Here is a 26811-nt window from a genome sequence, read left to right on the forward strand (position 1 = left end):
TCTCTCTCCTCCACCAGTTTCTTCTACCACACCCGTCTTGCCTGGCTAAATCTCCACTTATCCATCACTTCTATTTTTCCTGAGCTCCTAGACAACCTTAGCCCCCACTGGGGGAGCACCCACAGCCCCCCTTCCCCTTCCACAGCGCTCACCAGCTGTGAAGCCATGCCAGCTCCCTCTGCTTTCCCTTCCCAGTCACTTGACATCATGTCCTCTTAGCTAAATTAAAACCTTTTCCCAAAATTACCTCCCCTGGAGGGTTGTGCGTTCGACTGGGCCACGAGAGAAATTTGGGTGAGTTTGGAAGGTGGGTGGGAAGCAGCAGCCAGCCTGGTCAGTGCTCGGAGGCTCAACGTAAGTTCAGGCGTGGCTGCAGCTCACACCTGTGGTCAGGGATCCAATGGTTCACCTTGTTGGGGGCTTGTGGGCAATAGACCGGCCCATGGCTCTTCCATCTCCAGCCAGAGGTCCTCTTTTTTCCTTCTCCAACTCCCAGGCCAGACCTGAGTGTGGCTTCACGATCCTCCTGGAGGAGCTAGGCAGATGTGATTACAAGAGAAACGTAGCCTGAATCCCCATCCTCGGCTCATCTCTTCGGGGTCCTGATCTAGACATTATTGGACAAAGTTGGACCCGAGTTCTGTCTTACTACAAAGCCTGGGGGTGGCCTCTACACCACACTGCATCCTGCCTCTGCGCTGGCCTTACAGCTCAGGCTCATCTGGGTTGATTATCCCGTACCTTCCTCCGGAGGTGGCAATGAATAGGAATTGTCTGTGTGTCTGAAAGCAGAGTGGACGCTAACTGTTTTAGACTGCGAAGCGGCGTAATGGACATGGCGCCTGTTACATTACATTTTATGGTTTTATAGCAATTACGCTGCATTTTATGGTGTCATAACATATTACATTTTATGGCTTAATATCAGCTTTAATACAAGGCCCCATGGCCCAGAATTTTAACAAGGGGAAGTTTCTTTTGGTGGGATGGTGAAGGGCCTTCCACAGGCCCATGTGCCTTCCAGTGGGAGGTCGGGGAAGGTGCAGCAGGGACCAGATTTCCCTCCAGCCTCGATAGCCACCCCATTGTGCGCCCCTTCAGTCAAGTGCGGCCTTCTTGCTAGGAGTGCTCGTGCAGACTAGTTGAACAGATGCTACTCTGGGCTTCTGACACCCCATCTCTCCTTCACCCCCGTTTTCTTCTCCGCACAATAGACAGGATGATCTTTCTAAAGCACAGGTGATCCGGCCACCTCCCTACTTAAAACCCATCCATAACCTCCCATTGTTTTCAGGGCCAAGTCCATTCACAGGTCCAAACTCAGCCTAGGGTTTCAAGGTCTTTCACATTCTGATCGTCAGCCTTGGCTCATCTACCCACCCCTACCCATCCTGTGCTAAAGCCACAGTGAGCTTCCTGCCATCCCCAAATGTGCTCTGCCCTGTTGCATCCCATGCCTTTGCACAGGCTGTTTCTTCTGTCTGGATTCTTTCCTGGGTCTTTATTTTCCTCTGCATGCTTTTACCCAATATATATTGAGCACCTACAATGCTGGGCGTTTTCTAACTGCTAGGGACTAAGCAGTGAAAAAAAGCACTGTAAGTCCCTCCTCTCACGGAGCTCAGTTTCTAGTGGAAGAGATGACATTGTATCAGTTCTTCAAAACTCAATTCATGACACCTCCTCCAGGAAGCCTACCCTGATGGGCCCAGGTAGTGAGGTATGCGTTTCCATGGCATCATCACATAACATGCACCATCACAACTGTAGTCATCTGTTCCCTTCTTTGCCTTCCCCAAAGTTGGGGACAATCCCTCACCCATCTTTACTTTTGTATTGCCAACACCAAGCAAAGTCCCTGGTCCTTGAAAGTGACCAACAAGTTGACCAAATCATTGAATGAATAAAACCAGAGAGAATAAATTAGTAGTGTGGTTTAGGGGTCCAGTGAGTTCCAAGCCCCACCGTGAAACATCTCCAGCACAGTTGCCTTAAATCCTGCCACTAGGAATTCATTACTTTGGGTTAAGCGTTGCCCACTCCCAGCAGCTCTCTTGAATGCAGATGGCCCTGAGAGTAAGATGTTTGCATGAATTATTCCATCAGAGCTCTAGGGAGCTGGCTGGCGAGTATAAGACTTAAGTGAGCTGCTCACCTGCACTAGCAGATAAAGAGAGGAGAAAAGGAAAGAGACTTTGCCCAGGGCTCCTGCCTGTCTGTGCCCAGGAAATTGGTTGCAGATGTTGACAAATATATTGAGTAAGAGCCTTGGAAATCTTAGCACTGGTAGCGAAGGGTTGTAGGGGAATGAAAACCCCTCTGGGTTTGGCATCAGGTTCTAGCCCTGATTCTGCCCCCTGACTTGCTGTGCAACCTCTGGCTAGACCTTCAGCCTCTCTGGGCCTCAGTTTCATGAACTATAAAACTAGGAGGCTGGGAAAGATATGATCAGAGCCTCTCAGGAGTCAGAGTTTCATGGTTCAAATCCCAGCATGGTCTTCACCAGCTGTAGCCTTGGGGAAGCTACTTAACCCTATGTGCCTCTGTTTTCTCATCTGTAAAATGGGGAGGGGTGTAAAAAATATACACTCCTCAGAGGTTGGCATAAGGATTTAATAAATTAATACAAATAAAGCAAGCAGCATAGAATCTGAGACAGCATAAGCACCCCATAAATGCTAGTCATCATTAAAAGAACCAAAGGGTCCACATTAGAATCTCTGCAAACCACAGAAGGCAGAGCCAGGAAGACTAATGGAGATAATAATAGACCCATCTCAGGACCTTTCATGTCCCAGGCAACATGCCAAGTGCTTTATGAACAGCATCTCCTGGGAGCCCCACCGTAACCCTAAGAGAGAGGTTACTTTTGAGTCATTGATTATCATTATGTTCATTTTACAGATAAGGAAACTGAGGTTCAGAGTGGTGAATGCCCTTGCCCAAGGTCACATGGGTAGCAAAGGGCAGAGATGGTTTTTCTGACTGTGCAGCTAGTGACCTTGAAGTCCTCTTTGATACTGTCTCTGTGTTGAAAACAAAAACAAAAACAAAACCCACCTAATCCAGGTGAGCCCCCTTCCTCTAACTGATCCATATTCACGCTGCTCAGAATCAAGTAACTGGGGCTGCCGTAGGGTGCTGAGCAGCCATCTTGATGAGCTGGCTCAGCCCCTCTCCTGAAACCGTATCCCCTGCTGGGCTGTGGGGCCCCTCTGTCAATATCAATACCTGTCTGAGGCTCAGAATCTGCCTCCTGTGAGCTGAGGAGCGGCAGTTGATGAGATTGAAAGAGAGAAAGGAAAAGAAAAAGGGTACAAATCCCCTGAACAACCCTACCACTTGGCACAGCAGACCCAGCAAGCCCCTGTGCATCTGGGGAAGAAAAGTCTAGATCCGGTGCCAGCAGCCCTGTGCAAGGTGGCGGCGCGTGGCTGGGCTCCTGCACCCAGGGTCTGTTCACCTGCCCGTTGGCCAAACCATTTGAGGTGGGATATCGGTCTTCTCCAGCCTTCGAACTTGAACTGAAATACCAGCTCTTGGGCCTTGATAACATTTTGGGGGCTGGCTGTGTATCCCTGGCCCTCCTGGTTCTCAGGCTATCAGACTCAGCCTGGAACTGTACATGCGCTCTCTGGGGTTTCCAGCTTGCCAGCTGCATGTTTGGGGACTTCTCAGCCTCCATAATTCTGCAAATCAGCTCTTTATGATATCTGTATTTCCTCTTGGTTCTGTTTCTCTGGAGAACCCTGACTAACACACTCCACTGTCCTAATTCTGTTTCATCATCTGGAACGTGATGACAATCATTGCGACTTAATGGAGTAGTAAGGAGAAGTAATGGCGGCATAAACTCTAATACAGTTTGCAAGATGCTATGAAATGGATAAATAAATACAGGGAGCTGGGGGCCCTAAAGGAACACATGACCCAGTTTTACAGAATCTCTTTTTATTGGAAGAGTGTGGATGGGTGAGTTGTTAATATAGAACAAGGTATGGAAAATTGTTTCAGGAAAAAGGAACAGAATATGCAAAGGCCAAGAGACCAAGTAGTGTATGGTCTTACTGGAGCATTGGCCGTAGCTCTAATGCAGCAGGCAGGACAGAGGGAGACCAGCACACAGGGTCCGGGCCACCTCGCTGCAGTTCCTGGCCCCAGACACATATGACGTCTGGTGCTGAAACTTGGGCTTCAGAGGACAGACCCAGGGAGAGGACTGGGGTTAACTACATGGAGACAGCCAGAAGGGGCTAGAGCATTAGCTGCAACCTGGGGTGCCCAGGAAGCTTTCCCTATCATCTCCCTGGGGTGGACTGCCTGGACTAGGTGTACTGTGAGTATTCCTGGACGAGGACTGGACCACGGAATACTCAAGAGACCTAGGTTGCCAGATGTTGCCATTGAAGTAGTGGGGGTGTGGAGGCTGACCTCCGGTCAGTGAGGCTCTGATGGACCTGGAGCAGGACAAGGTTTTTAGGAAGCAGAACTGTGGGTTAGCAGAAGGCACAGGGATTCGGGAGAGCGCGGAGTAAGCCTGCAGAGAAAAGGAGGCATGCCTGTGGAGCTAGTCCCCAGACCTGCTTTAATTCCCAGGTGTTCCCACTTTACTTCCAGCGATAGTTCCCAGGTCTCCCTTTTGGAAACGACTTTTTCTTTTCTGAACTGAAGAAGTAATGTGTTATCACTGGAGGAAAAATACTGCAGCAGAAAAAGCTCAGAGAGTATGAAAAGAACCCTGAATCTCATTTTCTCAGAGTAACACATTTCCTTCCAGTCTTTTTTTTTTCCCCGTGCCGTCATAGCCACGTATTTTTTTCCCATAAAGTTTAGATCATGACATATGGTATTCTGTCCAGTTTCTTTAACAAAATTCAGTCATAGACTTCTAATAGATATTTAATATATGTAATATATATATTTTTCTCGAATATGCTTTTAAATGATTTCATGGTGTTGCATTCTAAGGCTATGCCATTCATTTATGTAGTTCCTTGTCATTGGACGATTAGATTTTTCAAGGGTCTTTTCCCTTTGCTTTTAGAAATGTTGCAAAGAACATAGCCATAGCCAATTCCTTCCACACGTAAGTGATTATCACCTTATCATAAGTGATTAGAAGGCTGATTGCTGGGTGAATGGGCATGCATATCTCTTAAATCTTTTGATAGATATTGTTAAATTATATTTCAGGAGGACTGCAAAAATTTGTATTTCCACCAGTAGTTTATGAATGTGTCTGATCCAAGGAGTTTTTTTATTTTATTTTTATTTTTTTAAATTGAAGTATAGTCAGTTACAATGTGTCAATTTCTGGTGTACAGCATAATGTTTCAGTCATATGTATACATACATATATTGGTCTTCATAATAGGTTACTACAAGATATTGAATATAGTTCCGTGTGTTATACAGAAGAAATTTATTTTTTATCTATTTTATATATAGTAGTATTTGCAAATCTCAAAAACCCTATTTATCCCTTCCCACCCCCACCTCCTTCCCCCTTTAACTGTAAGCTTGTTTACTATGTCTGAGTCTGTTTCTGTTTTGTAGATGAGTTCATTACTGTATTCTTTTCTAGATTCTACATCTGGGTGAAATCATATGGTATTTTTCTTTCTCTTTCCAGCTTACTTCATTTAGAATGACGATCTCCAGGTCCATCCATGTTGCTGCCAGTGGTGTTACTTTATTCTTTTTATGGCTGAGTAGTATTCCATTGTATAAATATACCACAACTCCTTTATCCAGTATCTGTTGATGGACATTTAGGTTGCTCCCATGTCTTGGCTATTGTAAATAGTGCTGCTATGAACTTAGGGGTGCATGTATCTTTTCGAATTTGAGTTCTTTCCAGGTATATGCCCAGGAGTGGTACTGATGGATCATATGGTAAGTCTATTTTTAGTTTTTTGAGGAATCTCAAGGAGTTGTTTTTGTTTTAATAGTCTTCAAGATCTGGTAGATTCAGTATCTCTACTGTTTGGCATGGTGTCTTGGTATACAACAGGTGCTCCATACTTGTTGTTTGACCCCAACTTAAGTCACAAGGAGTGACTGAGGTGTTCTCTTTCTCTTGAGCTATGTCTAGGGGTCCTGTTTTCTTTGCAGCCACCACAGCACCATAACACACTTCAGGGCATGCTCTTCCTTGGGGAAACCATTTCGAACATCATCAGGGGGTGTGGAACCCCAGGGCAACAGAGCCAAGCCAGGGAGTCTCCCATCTTTCAGTGCATGACCTCCCAAGAGGGGGTCTGTCCCTTCCTCTCTCTGAAACCCACTCCTGAGTCAAGAAAGAAAAAAAAGACAGATGGAGAACTCATTAAACCAATCAATTATTTGAATGCATTTGTACATGACTAAAGTACACCAGGGCATGTGAGTTTTTAATATGACCTGTGCCGGGAGGGGAGCCGTGGGACTGACAGGCAGAGGAGGAGACGTCGCTTTTCTAGAAGGCACCTACTGTGAGAACGTTACCTGCCATTCATGCCGCGGCAGAAAATAGACACAAAACCAGAGAACATTATATCTGAGATAATAGGTTTTTTAATTGTTTTCAAATTTGGGATGCGCATTTTGATTGAAGTGGTTGGGAGGTTAATATCACTTCTGTATTTGATTATCTGGCAAGGAGAGGGGGAAATGAAAAGTGGGGGAAAGTGAGGTAGTCTTTTCAAAGAAGAAGAAAACTCTCATAACACATATGAGAAATCCCATTTCTGTACAATTGTTTTCATTATACGTGACAGAGGCAAAATGATGTCTGTACCTAATTAGTGCCAAGATCAGAGAAGTGCTGACGGCCCGAGGTTCCAAGTTAACTCTGCATGCTAAGGAGGGGAAATCTTCATTCTTCCAATGAATTGTTAGTAAGAGTTGGAAAGATCAAGCGTCTCTATTGACAGACACAAAGCCGGGCACTTTCTGTATTTTTTTTCACCCCTCAACCATTCAGATGTTTTATTATACTTTTTCCAAAGGGAAGGGAAGGAAGGCTCAGAGAGGTTAAGTGACTTGCTGAAGGTCACACACCTGGTAAGAGAAGGCCAGCGCTCTGACCCATATCTAGTTGACCCCAAGGTCAGCATAGTGTCAGAACAATGGAATGGAGTCACACATACCTGAATTCAAATCCTCTCTATTGTCTAAGAACTCCTCGACTTTGGGCTGAATTATTCAACCTCTTTGAGCCTCCATTTTATCTTCTATTAAAGGGTCATAATAATAAATAGTAGTAGTAGTACTTACCATCTGGGTTTTGTTTTGTTTTGTTTTGTTTTGAGGATTTACTGAGATCGTGATTATTATCCCCTTAGTGTGGTTCCTGGAATAGGGCAAGGACTCAATAAACATGAGCTGTTAGTATTAACAGGAATCTGCCTGTCTCTGCCACAAGCCTCTATTTTCAAGGTCCTCTGGGAGAAAGAAGTTTTCAAAGGTGTGGTTCTCTTGCCTGGGTGAGTTTAGTCTGTTGAGATAATAGCTCAAGATCCCCGAATTTCCAGGCAACTTCAGTCTGGTGAGTGGATAGATGGTGGGGGACCAACCACCCTCCCCCTGGTTCACAAGGATTTCAGGTACTCTATTTTATCATCAAAACATGCCCACCCCTTCCCTACTTCCATCAGGAACCTCACTTTTTGGGGTTTTTTTTTGAGAAACTCGATTACTTTCATCACCTAGAAAAGTGTTTAGAGTGTTATACGTCACCCATAGGCATTGGAGTTGAAGAACAGGCTTTGCCCTTGTTTGAGAAAATGAAATTGCCAAGTCTTTAGCGAGCAGGGAGGGTTTTACATTCCTGCATTTGGAGAAACTAAAGGATCAGGTGGTTTGAGGAGTTCTGTCAACTCTTTTGGAGACAGAGCACCCACATCCAGATCCTTAAGAGCTCCCCCTCTCCCCTAAAACAGATGCTGCAGGCAAAGGGGGCTTGGGGCAGAATTCTCCAGTTTGTTTCTGTACTCAAATTCCTTTGCCCACCCAGCAACAGCCAGCGTCATATATGGAGTATTTACGCCACGTCAAACACTGGCACCCAGGGAGTGAGTTCTGAGTTCTTTAAGCCGCTCTAGGGAATGAGTCGAATCTGAGGAGGAGGCTGTGGAAACCTCTGATTTATAACCAGTAAGTCATAGGTACAGGTAACAACTGTGGCTTTTGACTGGCATCTGAAGTGAGGTTGGGGGTCTTGTGGGACTGAACTCTTAACCCGTGGAATCTGACGCTATTTCCTGGCGTTCAGTTCTCGGCCACCAGGCTGATGGACAAGAATTGCTGGATGTTGTATGCGACGTTCTCTGCTGTCACCTCGGCTGCACTCGACACTGGAACTCATATACAGCCTTTTTCAGGTCATTGCTTAAATGTCACCTTTGCAAAAAGGCTTTTCCTGACCGCTCTTAAAACTGCAACATCGCCCTACCCCTCCACTCACCACCCCCATCCCATGCTTTCTTTCCCTCGTGGCCCTCCTCACCACCTGACAGGCTAGAAATAATTGTTACTGTTGACCGACCCTCAGCCCAGGAGAATGTCCTCTCCTTGAAGGCAGGGAGTATGGTCTGATGGTCTGTCTGCTTTTCTGCTGTGTCCCTGGTGCCTAGGACCATTTCTGCCATATGCTAGGTGCTCAGTGAATGTTGGTTGAGTGAATGAGTAAGTGTATGGATGAATACAAAAAGTGGGAGCTTTTTATCAGCCACAGATTGATGAGGTCTGACACACGTGGGTTAATGTCATCAGGAGCACCACCTGAGTGCAGGTGTGGAAAGTACACGGCACACAGCAGGCACTCAGTTCCCGGCAACTGGTATTATCTTTGCAGTTGCTCTCAGTCTTCGGAGCTCTAAACCTCTCTTCCTCCCTTTATGATCCGCTCTCATCCTTTGCCCCCTATTCCCAGCCTCCCTTCACCCCCTGGTTTGATTCCTTCTGGGTCTCCTCCCATTATTTATCAGTCCCTATCCGCCCCTCGGTTCTCCTCTCTTCCCGCTACACAGGGGAGCAGTGTAGTCCAGCAGGCGTCTGGGACCTCATTCTGTGTCTCCACAGAGTTTGGCTCACTTCCTGGAGCAGCGAATCATCCTGAACCACTTGCTTCCTGGACCAAATACCAACAGCATCCTTGACAACATTCAAATACCGTTTCTGACAGCCAACAGACCTTTTCAGATGGGACAAGCTTCCAATCAATTCTCATTTCTTCCAGGTGAGAGAGAGGGGCTGTTTGGTGACCCAGGGGGCCCCCGTGAACCTCCCACAAGAAATCACTTTGGTTTCTACTTTTCTGCTTAGATGAGCTGCCAGCTTCTCTGCACACTTAGATCTTTCTCCAAATGATTCACAGAAATAGACGCTTCCCAAAGGCAGAGGCGGGTCTACCCCTGTGTGCTGCTATCTGGTGATAGAGTGGCATTCACTAGATTAAAAACAACAACAAAGCAATGATGGTAATAACAACAACAAACTCTTAGCATCACTAACCAGGTGCCAGGCCCTAGACGTACATGGCAGCTTATTTAACCCTCACCGCAACTTTTGTGGTAGACACTATCCCCACTCTACAGAGGAGGAAAGTGAGGCACAGAAAGGTTAAGTAACTAGCCCAAGGTCACACAGCCAGTGAGTGGCTAAGCCAGGATTTCAACTTACACCCTCTGGCTCCAATCAGTGAATAGATACCATCTGGCCAGATGCTGCTGGGTGCTAGGAATACAGAAAGGGACAACAGAAGACACAGTCCCTGCCTTGATGGAGTTGGTGGTCAGCCAGGGGCTGGGGCGTTAAACCATTCAATGCACAAACCCGTGTCTAGCTACAGGTCATGATGATATCAGGAAGGGAAGAGAGCGTGGCAATCCCTTTGTGTTTCCTTTCAGAATAAATAAATGTACCTTTGGAATTTCACCAGGACCTGCCAGTAGCTTGTAGACCCTAGAAGCCAAATGGCTATTCTATCTTAGCTACCTGCTCTGTGCGAGGTACTAAACAGCTTGATTCATGCCCAGACACTCTTCCATCATTACTAAGAGGGAACTATGTTCATCCCCTCCAACAGATGGAAAACTGAGACTCAAAGAGGTCACGGGACTTGGCCAACAGACTCGCTTCAGGTCTTCTGACAGCAACAGGCAGAGCCGGGACTGAACAGTGAGTCTCATTCTTTCTTCCACATTAAAGATCCGATTTCTCAACCTTGGCACCGCTGACATTTTGGGCTGGATGATCCTTTGTTCTGGCTGGTCCTGCGTATTCTCAGATGTTGAGAGCATCCCTGGCCTCCACCCACTCTGGATGCCAGCAGCGCCCCCATTCCCTCCCCAGTTCTGACAGCCAAAAATGCCTTCAGACATTTCCCAGTGTCCCCTTCGGGAAGGGGGAGGAAATCACGCCTGTTTAAAAGCCACTGCTTGTAAACCACCTCTCCCCACCCTCCAGACTGAGCTTTGTTCATCTGTGACTTCCTAACAGCCAGCACAGGATCCGGCCCCTAACAGGGGCTCAGCTAAAGTTTATTAAGTGAAAGGATGGGAGAGAGGAGGGAGGAGGAGAAGAGGATGGAAGTCTGTAGACAGATCAACTCCAATTGATTTTGTGATTCAAATTCTGTTTGACGCACCTGGAGGGAAGTCAGGGTTTCAGGGAAACTTGTGAAAAGTTGTGTGTGAAATGAGCAGTCTTTCGGTGATGCGATCCAGCGTACACATAAAACTGCATGCAGTCAGAAGTGCTCACAAGCGTGCACACGTCAAAATGCCCTATGGGTTTGGCTTTTCTGCCTTAAGTTGACCTGGGGACCACCACCCAAAAATGGGTTAGCTAAGCCATGCTTGCTTCTTCCCAGAGAGAATTCAATTACTCATTTGACAAAACACCCCAGGCACTCCTCCAAGGGTCTCCACAGGACAGTATTTATCAGCGATTGGTTGTTATTCAGACCAAGAGGGTCCCATCTCCCAAGTTCTCCCATTTCTGGCTATGCAGGTTGTGGCTGATAACACCACAATCCCCTCAGCTCAGAATGTCCCCTGGACTCAGGGAGCTTTTCCATTTGTCTGTTTCAATCAACAGAAGCACTGATGTTTCCTGAGCACATGCTTCCTGTTGGTACTTTCTGTGTCCTGAGCAGGGGGCCCTGTAACAAGCCTTTCAGTCAAGGCTTTTATTCCCGGATGTGAGTGATGGGTGATGGGGAAGGGGGCTCTGATGTCAAATCCAGGCAGGAGAGAACTGTCCAACCCAACATCTTCCACGTGCTTCCAAATGAGACCACAGTGTGTCCTTGCATCGAGTGCCTGCAGAAGACAGTGGCATGTGGGAGTCACACATGAAGTGCCTTCAACACTTATTAGCTGAGTGTGAGATGCTAGAAAACAGATGTTGGTCTCTGCCCCTGGTTCCTGGCACAGAAGCTCCTAAAATCCTTGTAGTTTCCTAAGTGATAAGAAAACTAGGAGCATCTTCTGTTCTAATGAGGTGACTCTGGTTGGGGACAGGTCACCAAAAAGACCAAGCTGTAATTAGAAGCTTGGGACTTTTAGCCCCTCACCCCTTTCTCCAGAGAGAAGAGAGGGGCTGGAAATGGAGTTAATGATGAGTCATGCCCATGTGATGAAGCCTCCATCAAAATCCCAATAGTATGGAAGCTGGGGGAGCTCCCGGGTTGGTGAACACAGCCATGTCCTGTGGTGACACACCCCAGCTCCACGGGGACAGACACTCTGTCCCTCCAGACTCTATCAGACTTTGTCCATCTGTATGTCTCTTCATCTGGCTGTTCATCTCTATCCTTGATCATACCCTTTAATAAGCTGGTAAATATGTGTTTTCCTGAGGTCTGTGAGCTGCTCTAGCAAACTAGGGTCATGGGAACCTCTGATTCATAGCCAAGTCTGACCGAAGTTCTGGGTAACCTGGGAACCTACTTGTTGACTGGCATCGAAGTGAGTAGGAACAGTCTTGTGGGACTGCACCTTTACTTGCGGGATCGACACTATTTCCACGTAGACAGTGTTAGGATTGAGTTAAATTGTAGGACACCCAGTGGGTGCCATGGAGAATTGGGAGAAACCCACACACATCTGATGTCCAGAAGTGTCAGAAATGAAGCATCCTGTGTGCGTAGTTAAGAATACACCCAGGAGGGAAAGGCTGAGTTTTTATAATACACTGGCTTTGAAGGAAATGCTGTAGCTACCTGGGTCGAAATGCCCTCATTCATAAAACAGAAATACCAGTATTGCCTACCTCATAGGAAGTTTGATGTATTATTGGCCAGTTCCAGGCCCTGGAGTCATAGGTGACTCTTGTTAAAATGAATTGGAATCCTGGAAAAAGCAGTGGGATGGGGAGGTGGCAGTCACTGTGATTTGATTTGCCACCTAAAAAATTGACTTGCCGACCTTAAACCTCAGTCAACTTGACTTCTAAGAGGGTGGGGTCATGATACAAATAAATGGAACTTGCTTCTGTCCAGTTACTTCCCGTGACAACACTGAAGAGAATTCCTAGTCCTCAGGACAATGCCAAGTACACTCTTATTTCCTTTATTATCTGGAGTTGGGCTCTGTGTTTTGTTTGGGCGTGGGCAGGAAGTTTTTGGCTCAGCACAATCGTCAAGAGTTTTCCAGTGTTTTCCTGAGAACCGAGCTGGGTGGATAAGTATAAACGTTGGTAGGGAAATTCTTCAGGTTTCTAGAGAAGCTGGTGTTGCTAGTACAAGATTTGACACAAAACCCCTGAATTTATATCTTTGTTCTGCGGGTCAGAATCTGTGTGTTGTTTGGGCACTGCCTTTTCACCTCTCCCACCCATCGTGCAACGGACACTGTAGGTTGTTTCTCCAAACCACCTCCCTCTTTCCACCAAGAGCACTCACTCACATTTTTCTGCAGGTGACTCCACCCCCACCATCTTTAGCTCTGTCATTTTCTGGCGGGATTGATCCTGCCCTCAGTGCTAGAGTGGGCCCCGATTGGTTCAAATCAATAAGTACCTATATCCGTCATCCATTATGATTAGTTGAGGGGTGAGCACCTGACCCAGTTCACACCAATAAGATGTGAGGAGAGGTTTTCTAAGGTTTCTGGGACAGACAAATGCTCTGCCCTCTGGGAAACCTGCCACATGAACCCATCTGTTTCCCTTTTGGACTTTGTGACGTGAACATGTGAGAACAGGAGTCCACTGTGAGTCAGCCTGAAGGTGAAGCCGACACAGCAGCAAAGAGAATCATCCAGAAACAAAGCCAGAGCCTTAGTGATAGCATAGGCTCCTGGATCAAACCATTCCTGAAGCAGAATATTCCAGGGCAATTCAGTTACATGAGCCAACAATCTTACCATCCCTCCCAATTTCTTTTTTCCTTAAGCTGTTAGAGCTTGTATTTTCTGTTGCTTGCAACCAACATATTCCCAATTGGTACACTGTTTTCTCTGTCCTACTCCCTTTCCAAATTTCTGGAAGAATAAAAGAAGATAATAAAGTATGTGAAAATGGTAAGTGAAGTGTAAAGCACTGTACCAAGTAGGTGTGGTGAAAATCAGAACAGTTATTGCTGACTCAAGGACTTCCTAGCTCAAAATAATCCCATTTGTGGCACATATAGATATTTCCTTCCATTCCTCTGAAATATATTAATTTCATTATGTTGAAATTACTAGATCATGCATTGATAATGGTGCTTAATGGGGCTAAGAGTATTATTCTCCCGTAAACAGAAATGTATGTAATTAATAACTCTGCTAAGAGTCCTTGTATTCACTGGTACAAATCACACCCCGGCCCTCATCATCAATGTGAGTCTCATCTAAGTAGTCTGAGTGAAAATGGACACTCAGTCCTCAAGGAGAGAGGTACGAGGCCTCTGCATCCTTGCTGCCTGCCACTTGGTAACCCTTGTTTGGAGAAAAGAACAGGAGGCTATGTTCCAGTTCTGCCATTGAATCTCTCTGTGACCATGGACATGTCACTTAACTTCTGCGGGCTTCAGTTTCCCCATCTGTAAAATGAGGAGGTCAGACAAAGAGATTGTTAGCTTTTGGTGAACACCTGGGAGAAGGTGCTGACAATTTTGCATCTCCTCCAGAAATGTGTGCTTCTACATTTTATATATGGAATAGTTTATATTTTATTGCCAAAGGCCCAGTGGAAAACTCCATTTGATTTTTCTTTTTCATCAAGCCAAACAAACTTCACAAATCCAGATGAAATGACCTCTAAGGGCCTCTTAAGGTCTCTATTTTAAGCATCTGTAATTCCATGATTCTTCAGAAGTAACAAGGCTATTTTGAGTTTTAGAAAGATAACTTAAGGAAAACATGGAAATTCTCTGAGCGTGGGTTTCAGTGGGGGGAGGTTAAAAGCAGGGAGTCAGGAAGCTATTGCAGTCATACTGGTAGGAAATGATGTGGTTCAAACAAGAATAATAAAAGAGAGAGGATTGGAGCCAGGATAGCTGGGAGACAGAGCTTGGTACAAGATTAGATGTAGGGAAGAAATCCCAGGACTCTGGCTGGACTTAGAATTAGGTACAACTGTGAGTAACAGGAAACTCAAAAATATAGTTCTTACACAAGAAAGAAGAATCTTTCTTAGATGAAAGTAGAGAAAGTAGACAGTCCAAGGCTGTTTGGTACTTCTTCAATATTTAGAGAGCATGATTCTTTGTATCTATTCTACCCCCCTGTCACAGTAGTTCTGTCCTCAGGGCACAAAATGGCTGCAGGAGTTCCAGCCATTACACCTGCATTTCAGGATATAAGAAGGAGAACAAGTGGAAGTACAAAATGAAGCCCCTTTAAAGAGATTTCCTGGAAGCAGAGCTGCTGCTTATATCTTATCAGCTGGAACTCAGTCACATAGCCACAACTAGCTGTGGGGAGGCTGGGAAATGGAGTGTTACTGTGATTTCCTAGGCAGATTGCTCAAGATTCTGTTACTAAGAAGGGAGAATGGTTATTAGGCAACTAGCAGTTTCTGCCACAGATTCCACTGACAAAGAGACGAAGGTGGAGGGGGTTGTGGAGGGTAGTCAGATTTGGGGAAGAAGATAATGAATTCAGTTTAGGACATGCTGAGTTTGAGTGCCTGGGGGAACAACTATGAGAGTTGTCCAATAGGTTGAATAGTTGAATATACAAGTATGAAACTTAGGAAAAAGTCTTGGACAAGAGCCAGAGGTTTGAGAGTCACTTGTCCACATGAAGAATATGTAGAATTGAATAATCGCAAAACACAGATCTGATCATCTCGAACTTCCTTGCCATCTTTCAAATTGTTCAAGGTCTTCTCATAGCTCTCAAGGTAAAGATGAAAATCCTTAATGTCATCTGCACTGATTTTCATATTCCAGCCCTGACTGCTAGCTTCCTCTAATACCACTGACCCCTTTGCTCTCTAAACCCGGGACATGTGCCTCCCTTTTCAAGGTCCTTGTGGGTGCTGGTCAGTCTGCCCTCTTCCTCTCCAGTTCTGACTCTGATACTCTGTTACCTCTGTTGACTTTTACAAGCCTTATAATTTGGGAAAATTGGAATACTTACCTCATTTTACAGATGAGCATAATATCAGCTCCAAGAGGGAAGGAACATCTCTAAGGTCACACAACTAGTAAGTGGCAGAATCCGAAATCACAGCCAAAATCTTCTAGCTCCTGGTCCCCTGTTCTCTCTACTCAGCACACCAGACTGCTACTGTTGGGTGTCTCTCCACTCTCTAATGAGAAAGGACGGACAGAGAGAGAGAGAAAAAAAAATCCCCAGACACTCAAGAGCTGACTCCAGTGGAGGACTTATTAAATCAGTCTGGACAAAAGCCTGCCCCATCACCCCCTTCTTCCCTCCCTCCCACCCTTTTCTTCTCACTTCCCGGAGGAACTTGATTAATCCATTAGGCTTAACCTCTCTTTGACTTCCTGATTAGTTACATTTATAAACTCCATTTGTTTTTGCTTTCTCATCAAGCCAAACCAACACCCCCGGAAAAAATTGGGCAATTTTCAGTGCCACTGATTTACTGCAATTTCTGAAAATCAGACTGAACTGAGGAGAGACACATGAGTGGAATTTCAATTCCTCCTGCTCACAGTGCAGGCCTCTTTGCTGAATGGGAGAGAAGTGTAACAGAGAAGAAAACTCCCTAATGGCAGGATCCCAGATTTGAACGAGGTGGCAGAATATGGAGCCTGTTAAAAAAGCAGAGTAATACATTCTGTAATGTCCATCTCCCAGTTGAGTAATAAAGCTACAAAGACAATAACAACAAAAACTAAAGGTCAGAGATTATACCTTTTTCTTGGTAAAGTAAAATACTCAGAGTGATGATATTGGTTCCTCTCCTTCCATTCCCTGCCCCCCCCCAAGTCTCTGGTCTCTACAACAGCTGGAGGGGATATTTTTAAATTAAATTATTTTTTATTTCGACAAGAAATAATACATGTATATAACTAAAAGCCAAATTTTATTATAAAAGTTACACAAAATTTCAGCAGTCCCCTCCACTTCTTCATACACTGTCACTCCCCAGTCCTGCAATACGTTCACTATTTGGGGATGTCTTTTCTGGTATTTATCTCCGTATTTTAAGTAACATACTAATACTGCTATTTATTGGGTTGTCAATTGTAAGCAGTATCTATTATATTTCTATTATGGAAGATAAGAATTTAATTCTCTTATGTAATGACACCCCCCGCCCTAGTTTCTCTCTCTCTCCCTCCCCATACATTTCACACAGTGTGTTCCACACACTATCTCAATTTTTGTTTAAACCAGCATTTAGTGTTAGCATTATTAGAACCATGTAAATAATGTCCATTCCTTACCTAAGTGTTGTACAATGATCACATGTTCTTTCTTTTCTAACCTTTTATTTTTCCTATAGATAGTAATTGCCTCTTGTTTTTTATTTACTACATACCTATTGTTAGTTCTTCCCCAAACTTAAAACTAAAATACAAAAATCTTAGTACCATTTTCCCACATGCTCAAATGCATCACGTAATCAACCACTTCTCTCCCTCACCTCCTCTCTCTTTTCCCTCCCCTTTCTCTCCCTCCCTCCCCTCTCTTTCTCACCCTTTTCTTCTTTCTTTTGTTTTTTTCTTCCTTCCTTGTTTCCTTCCTTCCTTCCTCTCTTTTCTTCCTCCTTTTCCTTCTTTTTTCCTGGACTCCCCATTTTCATCCCTCAAAATGAATTGGTTTCTTTTCAGACCCCCATGGCGTGGCTATTGACTTGGCGTTTTCCTTTGTGATTATCCCAGGGCTTTCACCTCTCTCCTGAGTTGAATACCTGGACCCCCATCACTTTTTTGGATTATGTATTTGTTCTGCTGGAAGCTTAAAGTCACGTTTTGAGAAAGGTACTTAAGAAATATTGAATACTTTGAATATCTGAAAATATCTTTTCTTCTTTGATTGATAGTTTTCCTAGATACACAATTCAAGATTGAAAATAATGTTTACTGTGAATTTTGAAGACATTGATACATTTACTTCAGTCTTCCAATATTACTGTTAGCTGATTGATACCATTCAGGTTCTTGTCCCTTGGTTTGTGACCTGTGCTTTGTAAAAATGTCTTACTATCTGGATTCTTTTACGATAATCCTTTTATCCTTTCTGCTTTAAAATATTGCAGTGGTGTGCCTTAGTGTGATATTTTTTCCCTTCATGATGTAGATCACTCAGTAGACCCTCTTGATCTGGAATCTCATATCCTGTAGTTCTTGCATATTTTCTTCTTCTATTTATTTAATGATCTTACTCCACTTTTTTTATAATCTCTCTTCCTATGACTCCTTTTATTTAGATTTTTAACCTCTTCAACTAAGTCTCTAATGTTCTTACATCTTCTCTCCTACTTTCCAGCTCTCCTTTTTTTGTTTTACTTTGGGGAGATTTCTTCAACTTTACTTACAACCTTTGTATTGACTTCTTAGCTGTATAATTGATTTTCTTTTTTAATCTTTTTAAGTAATAAAATATACATATTGAAAAGTGCACAAAACAAAGATGTACCCTCAACGATTTACTATAAAACAAACACCCACATTCTTTTAAATTGTTTCAGTAGTTCCTTCTTAACTTTTATTGTCCCTTTTGATAGTATCCTCTTCTTGTTTTATGGATGTAATATCTTCTCTTATCTCAAAAAGGATATTAAGTACTTCTTTTATTTATTTATTTTTTTTACTTTAGTTTTCTGTTCCTATGTCATCTCTGTTTTCTCCAAGTATCTTATTTTTGTTAACTTGGGTACCTATATCTTCATGTTAGAGATTTTTCTTAAATCTTGGCCTATCATTATATGTCCTAACATAATTGTAAGTTAGGGAAAAAAACTAGAAAGCTAACTGGAATTTTTGCTTATGAGCAGGATTTTCAACTGGTAGCCTTTACAAAAGGTGACCAGATAGGAGTCTGTCCCCCATATATTTTTTTTTGAGGGGGCAGTGTGGAGTCACCCAAAGTTCAGCAGCAAAGGGCCTGGTGCATAGTTAATTCTCAACAATTGTTTATTGAGTGACTAATAATAATTCCTCTATTGTTTATATTTGTGAAAAATTAGACATTTAAAGCCTCTTTTCTCACTTTTATTATGAAAATTTCAACAACACGTAAAAGAACAAGATAATGAATCCCATATACCCACCATTCATCTATACCCCACCCTCTGGAGGATTTCAAAGTAAATCCCTGACATCAGATCACTTAATCTGGAACTAGGAAGCCCTTTTGACACCTTGCCTTTGCATGTGGGAGGAACTTCTCTGGTTGAAACTCAAGGCTGTGATGGTTGTCTCCTCCAGTTACTCCTGGTTCCAGGAGTGGCTCTTAGTCTCCCTCTTCAGGGCTGGGCTAAGTCCAATGGCTTTGAGCTCAACCCATGGAATAGTCTTTGGAATATTAATTCCAAAGAAATAATAATTAGTTTTATCAGAACCAAGACCTATCCTAACTAGATCTTGCCCCTTGAGGAACAAGGAAGGACAATGGCAATCCTGCTAGCAGAACTTTAGAAAACTTTATTGTCCTCAGGAAAGCCTCTGGTATCATGGCAGCAGGTCATGAGATGTTTAAAGCTGATCTCCCAAGAAGAAACTTAAACTTTCTGAAGCTTAATTAGCAGTGCCACCTTGCACAATCCTTTTACCTCTCCTGTTACTAAATAAGTTACTAAAATAAATAGTAAAGACGTTGTCAGAAGAGACAAAAGGAGCAAGCCTGAAAATGCAGACCTCATTCCCAATCATCCTGAATTTCTTGATGATTTCTTCCTGTTGGTTCTTGGCATCTTGTGATCCACAAAATCTACCTGTTGGTGTCTGGAAACAGCTCCAGATAAGTCAGGGTGCTTATAACATCTTGGCGTCAGGCTCATTCACCCACAAACTTCCCTGTGTCCTGCACCCAGTCATGCTGCAGGAATCTTAAGAATTTTAGCTCAGACTTTCCAACCTGCCAAGAGTAGCCAACCCACAATGCACAGCTTCTAAACCGGTACTTCTTAAATTATCCATCATGAAAGACTAATTCTTTTTCCCAATCCTTCATAAGCCAATACTTGTGGTCTACACTCCCTTCAAAAAGATGAGTCTACTTATCAATCACACACATGGATATGGTAGAAATGTTAAATTTCTCTGTAAGTTTCTAAATTCTTAACACTTGATTTCTATTCTCGTAGCAAATAACAAACAGTTCATGAACCAGTGTAGCCTCTTATCAGTGTTTTCTGCCATTCATGGATGAGGTGGGCATCCATCATGTGTCCATGTGGTCCCAGCATCTATCTCCTCCCCTTACTCCTTCCTCAAAACTCTTAATTCCCATCTGGGGACATCATGTTGCTCTGGGAACTATGATACCATCTCTAGCTGCAGGTATGGGATGTGTGACCTAGGAGATGCCGATCAGAGTGTTCTATCGCTCTGGCCTCCATGATTGATTCTAGGCTTGACATGTGACCCAAAATGGTCCAATGAATTTCAAAACATTTCCTTAGAATGTTGGGGGGGCGGGGAATACTCTCTTCCTCTGGATTTGTGGTGTATGGATTGAGACCTGGTTCTGCAGCAGCTAATTTTGCTACCATGAGGCAAACCCTCCCGGGGACAAGGACACGAAGGATGGCAGATCGGAGAAAATTGTAGAGAAGTGAAGTGCCTAGCCCAGATCACATCATGAACCTTTGGACCTGAACATACCACAGCTCCCCCGTCATTTCTGAATAATTCTCTTTTTTTGTTAAGCCAATTTGAGGTGGATATTCTGTCCCTAGTTACGGGGAAGTGAAAGCTTCCTTTTTGATTCCTTGGTTGCATGCATGTGTTTTCAAGAGGCACCTATTAAGCATCTACTTTGTACCAAGCACTGTGTTAGGAGGAGGATTCTCCCCGGACCTTACAAAAGAAATTGTGAAATGAGTCCAGTGAGGCATGGGTGGCTAATTTAGCTGGAAGCATTCCTGGAGAGTCTCTGGTTCACTTCAAGAGTCCTGTGCAATCCCAGGATAATAGATAAAGCAGAGATGTTTACAACTGATTTGTAAATTATTAACTTTGCAATTTAAAAAACAGAGCAATTTTAAGGTTATTCCTAGGAATAACAGAAGGACAGTCTGGCTCCCTTGTATTACAATATCTGCTAATTTTACAGTCTTTGCCTTTTTCATAGACTCTCTATGCAGTTTTCTTTTAATATCTTTAATTGATTCACTGCAGAACTTAAATAAATGTATTTCAAGAGGAGAGTTCTGTATAGTAATAAATACTACTATAAATAGAAAACTAGTACCACTTGACATAAATAGAAGGTAGTCATAAAATAAATACAGTGAAATTATGCAGTGTTCCAAAATTCTGAGTATTGTGACTTGATCAAGGCCCTGACCATACAGGACCCCTCTTTTGTGAAAGAGGAAATTAGTACGTGTTCAAAAGATGTTAAAGACATGTTAGCACCAAAACTGAGACTTTCTTCTTGCTGGGTTTAAAAGGATTGAAAGGAAATTGAACAAACAAAAGGTAGAGGTACCCCAAAGAAAAGAAATGTGCCAAAGTATAGCATGACTGACTGGCTGAATAAATGAATGAATGAGTTTATATATATATATATATATAAATATATAAATATATATAATAATATATATATGTATATGTGTGTGTGTGTATATATCCATTCCTTATAACAGAAAATTATAATATAATAGAAAATGCCAATTGTATTTTAGATTCCTCTAAAATTAGACCCCAAGAGGAGAATTTGAGTGTAAGAAATTTACCTGGGAATGGTCCCAGGAAGCAAAGTGAGGGAGGGGAAAATGAAATGGAAGGGAAGTTGACAATACAGAGTCCATTATGGAGCTGGTTACTTCTAGGAGATGGTGTAGAACGTGTTTAACATTGTCCCCCTGGAGGGTAAGGAAGCTGGGTCTTGGTCCATCTATTCGTTTTCCTCCCTGGTTGAGGGATACTCCTGCGGTGTTGCCCCCTGGTACCTCCTGCCTCCTCTCAAGGGTACCAAGCACACCACCATGGCCAGAGGATGCCCTCAGGGTGAGAGACACAGGAAGTTACCAGAGTGTACAGGAAGTCATCAGAGCACACAGGAACTGTCAATCTAAGGGGTTTAGATTACAGACAATCCAAGGGGATAGAGCAGTACCAACAGCATCTCCCAACAGCATCTACCTGCAGCCAGCCCAGGAGGCAACAAAAGCCTGGAGATTTTTGCACCTGGACCAGCACCCTAGTCCAGGTTGGGGTCTCTAGGATTATTGTCCCACCCTCCCTAGTCTTCCTGTCTCCATTCCTCCACCGTCTACCTGGCAACCCCAGTGATCTTCCTAAAACACAAACCTAGTTATTTCATCCCTCCTCTTAAAAACCCTCAGGACCTTTAAGACAAAGCCAACAACTTCCAGCAATCCCATCTCCCTCACCTCTGTGGACTTAATTTTCACTACTCCCAGACCTAAGCTACTTGAAGTCCCCAAATAGAGCACCTATTAATTCCCAGAACTGTGCCAAGCACTGGAATGGAGAAGACAATATAATACACTCCGTGCCCTCAGTGATGTCACTGAGGTCTGTGGGACAGTTTATCAGGGTAGAAGGGGGCCAGGGAGACCAAGATGGAAACCAGGAATTCCAATGCTGGGTATGCCCAAGAAGCTACCATGAAAGGAGCACATTACCCAGATGTAATCCACAAGCAGAGATTGATTTATTTGGGGATTAATCCTTTCTGTCTAAAGTTCCCTAGCCAAGTCAGGAATGGGATACAGGACCCCTCCATTTGAAAAGAGAGTCTCTCCTGATGGACAGGTAGCACGTGGCACTGGGAGCAAGGGGCTGGTGGCTGCGCTGGAGGAAACTGAAAAGGAAAGACAGAAGCTGCAGAGTTTTGCCTCTTTCTCTGCAGCCTCCGTGGCCCCCGATGACAGCCTGTCTGGGGTCTGCCACCCCCGCCCAGCCCTCATGGCATTGGCTCAGCAGATGCCTAGACCTTGAACTGATTAGCCCAGAGGTGGCTGGGCAGTTCCAGGAGGCTGGAAGCGGAGAAAAAGCAGGGAGTGGGGAGGTGGATGGGTCTAATTATGCAGGAAACATTTTCTGTTTACATAAAAATATCTTGAGTAATCAGCAGTGATGGGCAAGTGGAGGAAAGAGGCTGCCTGTGAGTCTGAGGATGTTATGATCAGTTAAATACCATCTTGCAAAGCATTTGCAGAGGGAAATTTTAAGGTGGAACTTACTTGAATTTGGCAAGGAAGACCTGAAGTGCTTTTCCTTGGGGCCCTAAAATACATATCTGCCTAGCCTGTCTCTAGCTGCACTACAGGAATATGTTCCCTGAGTGTTAGTGCCTCTATATTTTTAGAATGAGTGGGGGAAAAAAAAGCCTCTTTAAATCATATATGAGGGTGCCAGGTGTTTTGCAAAATTCTATGTGAAAACCCCATAAAGATGGGCGTTCTAAACTGCACATTGCAGGTAAGGAAACTGAGGCTTCAAGAGGTGAAGCAATTTGCCTCAGGCGACCCCACCAGAGGGAGATGGAGGGTCTGTTTTCACAGCTGTGCAGAGTGGGTGTGACTGCCGTGTCTTCATTTCCAAAGTCCGAGGCAGGGTTGGGGAGCTGCAAATTCACCACTGTCCCAGAGGATGGAGGCTGGGCCTAGAGCAAGAATACGATGGTCCCAGGCGGGCTTTTTCCTCCTCCAGTTTCACTGCAGGGCCAGGCTGAACACAGTGATAAACAGGCCCTTCCAAACTCCCACACCCTCTGCCAGTCAGTGAGTTTGGCCGTGACCTGGTTGCTAAGGAGATTCTGAGCAATTGAGCCTGGTGGAGAGTCTGTGCATTTTGGAGCCACCCGCAGGCTGGGTGACCTTGAGAAGTTATTCTACCTCTCTGAGCTTCCATTTTCACCTAGGGAAGTTGGAGGTGGTATTTACTCTGAATAATCAGTGCCAGATTCAGTATGATGCTGTGTATTAAGTGCCTGGCACTGAGTGGATGCTTATCCAAGCTGGACACCTTCCTGTCCCTTCTTTGCCATCCTTCCCAGGTCAGCCCCTTGCTTGGGGGTCCTGATCCCCTTCACACAGTAATGGACGTGGTGACCTGCCTCGTTCGTGCATCTGTGCTGTGTTCAGAATGGGTTCAGGTCCAGGAGCTGAGCACAGCCAGACACACGGCTCACAGTAAGAGCACAGTGGTAAGAACTGTTATATCAAAAGCACCTGTAAGAATTATTCTAATGATTATTGTATAAAAATATACCCCCGTCATCCAAAGATAACCCCTATTAACATTTTCACATATATCCCTACAGATATATAGCGGAAGAAGAGAGAGAGAGAGAGAGATCGTGTTTTATATAAGCTTTTCCCTGCATTGTCTGATTTATGAATCTCTCTTTGGGTCCACAAATATCCATCGGCTCCGTTAATTTAAAAATGATACTGGGTGCCAGTGCATTGGCAAACCCAAACCATAATCGGACATGAAAGTTGACCTTCTTTTTGCTCTTTTAAAGAAAGCTGCAACAAACACCATTGTTACCAAGCCGCTATGCAAGTTCTTACTTTTATTCATCAAACACAGTTGCAAAGCCCAGAAAACAGGCGTGTCACCATTTATTCATCTATTCACTTGCTTAAACCAATGTCCTCCGGTTGGATATTTAGGATAAGACAAATTTTTGGCTCCTGTTGATAATATTGATATGAATGTCTGGATACTACATCTTCACATCTTATCTGATTATTTCCTTGGGTAAAATTCTTTCTTTTTTTTTTTTAAATCCTTTGGAGGGTGGAGTGGGTGGGTCATTAGGTTTATTTATTTTTAGTGGAGGTGCTAGGGATTGAACCCAGGACCTTGTGCGTGCTAAGCATGCACTCCACCACTGAGCTATACCCTCCCGCCTTGGGATAAATTCTCAAGATGGGGAAGGAATGAGGGCAAAGGGAATTTATATTTCTACGGCTTTTGACACACCCTGCAAAATTGCCCCTGGAAAGGTTTCCAGGGGTTTGCTAAACCCCCATCTTCCTCAGTCACTGGCGTTCATTTGGCAAACATTGACGTGGGTAAGAGTGGCTCCTAGATGTCTCTTTCCTTCTCTGCACAGCCATGCGGTCGGTCGGTGATGCAGCACCGGTTAGATGTGTGTTGGCGACTTGGCTCTGCCTTTCTTTAGCTCGTGTGACCTTGGGATAATGGCATTACTTTCCTGAACTTCCCTTTCTTCCATCCCTTTCCGCCATCCTACCAACGTCCAAGTTTAACTGTGACAGTCACAGTCACGTGAGAAATGAGTTTTGAAAGCACTTGGAGGCGTGAACAAATGGATGGGATTTATTGCTAACTCGAAGGGTATTTCTCATGCAGCGTTCTCATTATTTTTTTTTTTTTTTTTTTTTGCCCAGCATTTTCTTTGCCAGGAGACTCCTTATTAGATTTTCTTAAGTTTCCCCTGCTGTGGTTACCAAGACACCGATCGAATATCATTTCTTACAGAGAAAACAGGCCCAGAGAGACTCTGTGGTTTTCTTTGGACCACATCAGCCTCAGGAATGTTGCCCGACCCTTCATCAGTCTGCTCTCTGAGCCGTCTTTCCTTTTTCTAGATTAGGGGCATAAAAACAGCAATTACCCCAAAAAGATGCGCTTGTATTCAGAGTGAATCTGATGGTGCCAGCAATTTAAAATATAAAGGCAATTTGCCATTTAGTGCTTCGTAGGTAAATAAAACACAGCGACTCTTCTTTCTCCTACCAAAAGATTCGGAATTCTCTCTAAGGGTGGAAAGGGAGGAGAGAGAGGGAATAAGACTACAGGTTCCTTGAGTTACTTATTTCTGTATTCGCCATGGCACTTATCAACTGAAAGAAAAAAAATGCACAACCTAAATGTTGAGAATTGTTTTATTTGTCGAATTTTCTGAGGACTTAAGCCTGGAAAACAGCCTCTCAGATTGCTCTGAGGGGCTGCTCCGAAGAGGCAAGGGAGGAGCCAGGATGTATCAGAGTTTTTGCAACAAAAGCCAGGTAGTGGGAACATCAAAAAATGACTGTTAATTAAAGAAAACCAGGTGTCTCAGGTTAATGAATTTAGCACTTTTGTCTGTGTGGGAAGATGCAAGAGTCTGGGCTCATTGAAATTGTTCCTTTGTTAGGCACCTTAACTGTCTAGGACTCGTATCCTGTTTTTGTTTTTTGTTTTTTCCCCATCCTGAATTGAGGGGGGGGGCACAGTCAGGGGTGACTGCTGACTTGATGGCTCTAACATCCTTTGTTTACTGATATGGTGGGTGACTTTCTTCACCCACAGCATTAAGTGCAGCTCTGAATCCTCATCTGAGGCTTCTGCTGTGACAAGGAATCAGCATTAGTCTCAAAGACTAAAACCTACCATTTCTATGCCACTTTTTAGCTGATCAGTCAACATACAACTTATCAGTTGCCTACTAGATGTCAAGACACTGCACATGGTGCTGTGCAGCTTTGAGCAAATTAGTTCACCTCTCTGAACCTTTGTTTCCTCTTCTAGATAAGGGAAATAATAATTCCTACCTATTATGAAAATAAAAAGAAAAGATCTAGATAAAGGTTTGGTCACGTGGTTCAAAGACAAATCTGAATCCGAGTAAGACTCATAAAATGACCTTTCAAATGATAACAGCAACATCTCTGTGCAAATGTGTAACTGTGCATGGTATGTGGAGGCACCCATGAAGTGCACCCCAAAAACTTTGACAAAGGGAGATACGATTACCCTCCTAGAGTACCCCACTTAAAAGCATGTAAATAACACAGGGTCAGTAACACGTGGCATACCTGCCTATATCCTCTTTCCCTTGCCCACAGCAGACATTGCTAATCAAGCACATCGATCTTTGCTGAAATCTTTCTCCATCAGGAGTTCCAGCCAGTTACAACCAACAGAATAGGGTTGACTGCTGTGATGAAACCTAGCCAACCTCACGGTAAATTGATCAGAGCACAATTATTTTAAATAATCCTCCTTGGAAGATTTTCTTCTTGTAGTTGCTAAAACACAATGCTCCTTTAAAGACAGTGTTGGAGAAGTGCCAATTCCCCTGTACTGAAGATCATCAAAGCAAGCCTTTCAGGAGGGTTCCAATCTTGTAACCAATGAGCCGCTGGAGTAGCTTCTCAGAAATGCCAAAGAATGCCAGAAACTCCCCAAGCCACTCAGTCTCAGGCTGGGCTTTGGTCCCAGCTTAGTCAAAGTGGCCCTCTGTTCTGCCCTGACACCCCTCCTCC

At 44.0% G+C, this 26811-nt stretch overlaps 1 protein-coding gene across 1 annotated transcript in view; it reads left to right on the forward strand.

The window, feature by feature from the left end:
- CCDC60 (coiled-coil domain containing 60) overlaps nt 1-26811 on the forward strand; it is a 224351-nt gene that overhangs the window by 24807 nt on the left and 172733 nt on the right. The window contains exons 2-3 of the mRNA XM_072953089.1: nt 9064-9220; nt 10070-10161. The gene's annotated coding sequence lies outside the window, so the exon portion shown is untranslated. The remainder of the gene's footprint in view (nt 1-9063; nt 9221-10069; nt 10162-26811) is intronic.

Source organism: Vicugna pacos, chromosome 32, assembly GCF_048564905.1.
Source record: "Vicugna pacos chromosome 32, VicPac4, whole genome shotgun sequence".
In the NCBI taxonomy this organism is placed as follows: Eukaryota; Metazoa; Chordata; class Mammalia; order Artiodactyla; family Camelidae; genus Vicugna; species Vicugna pacos.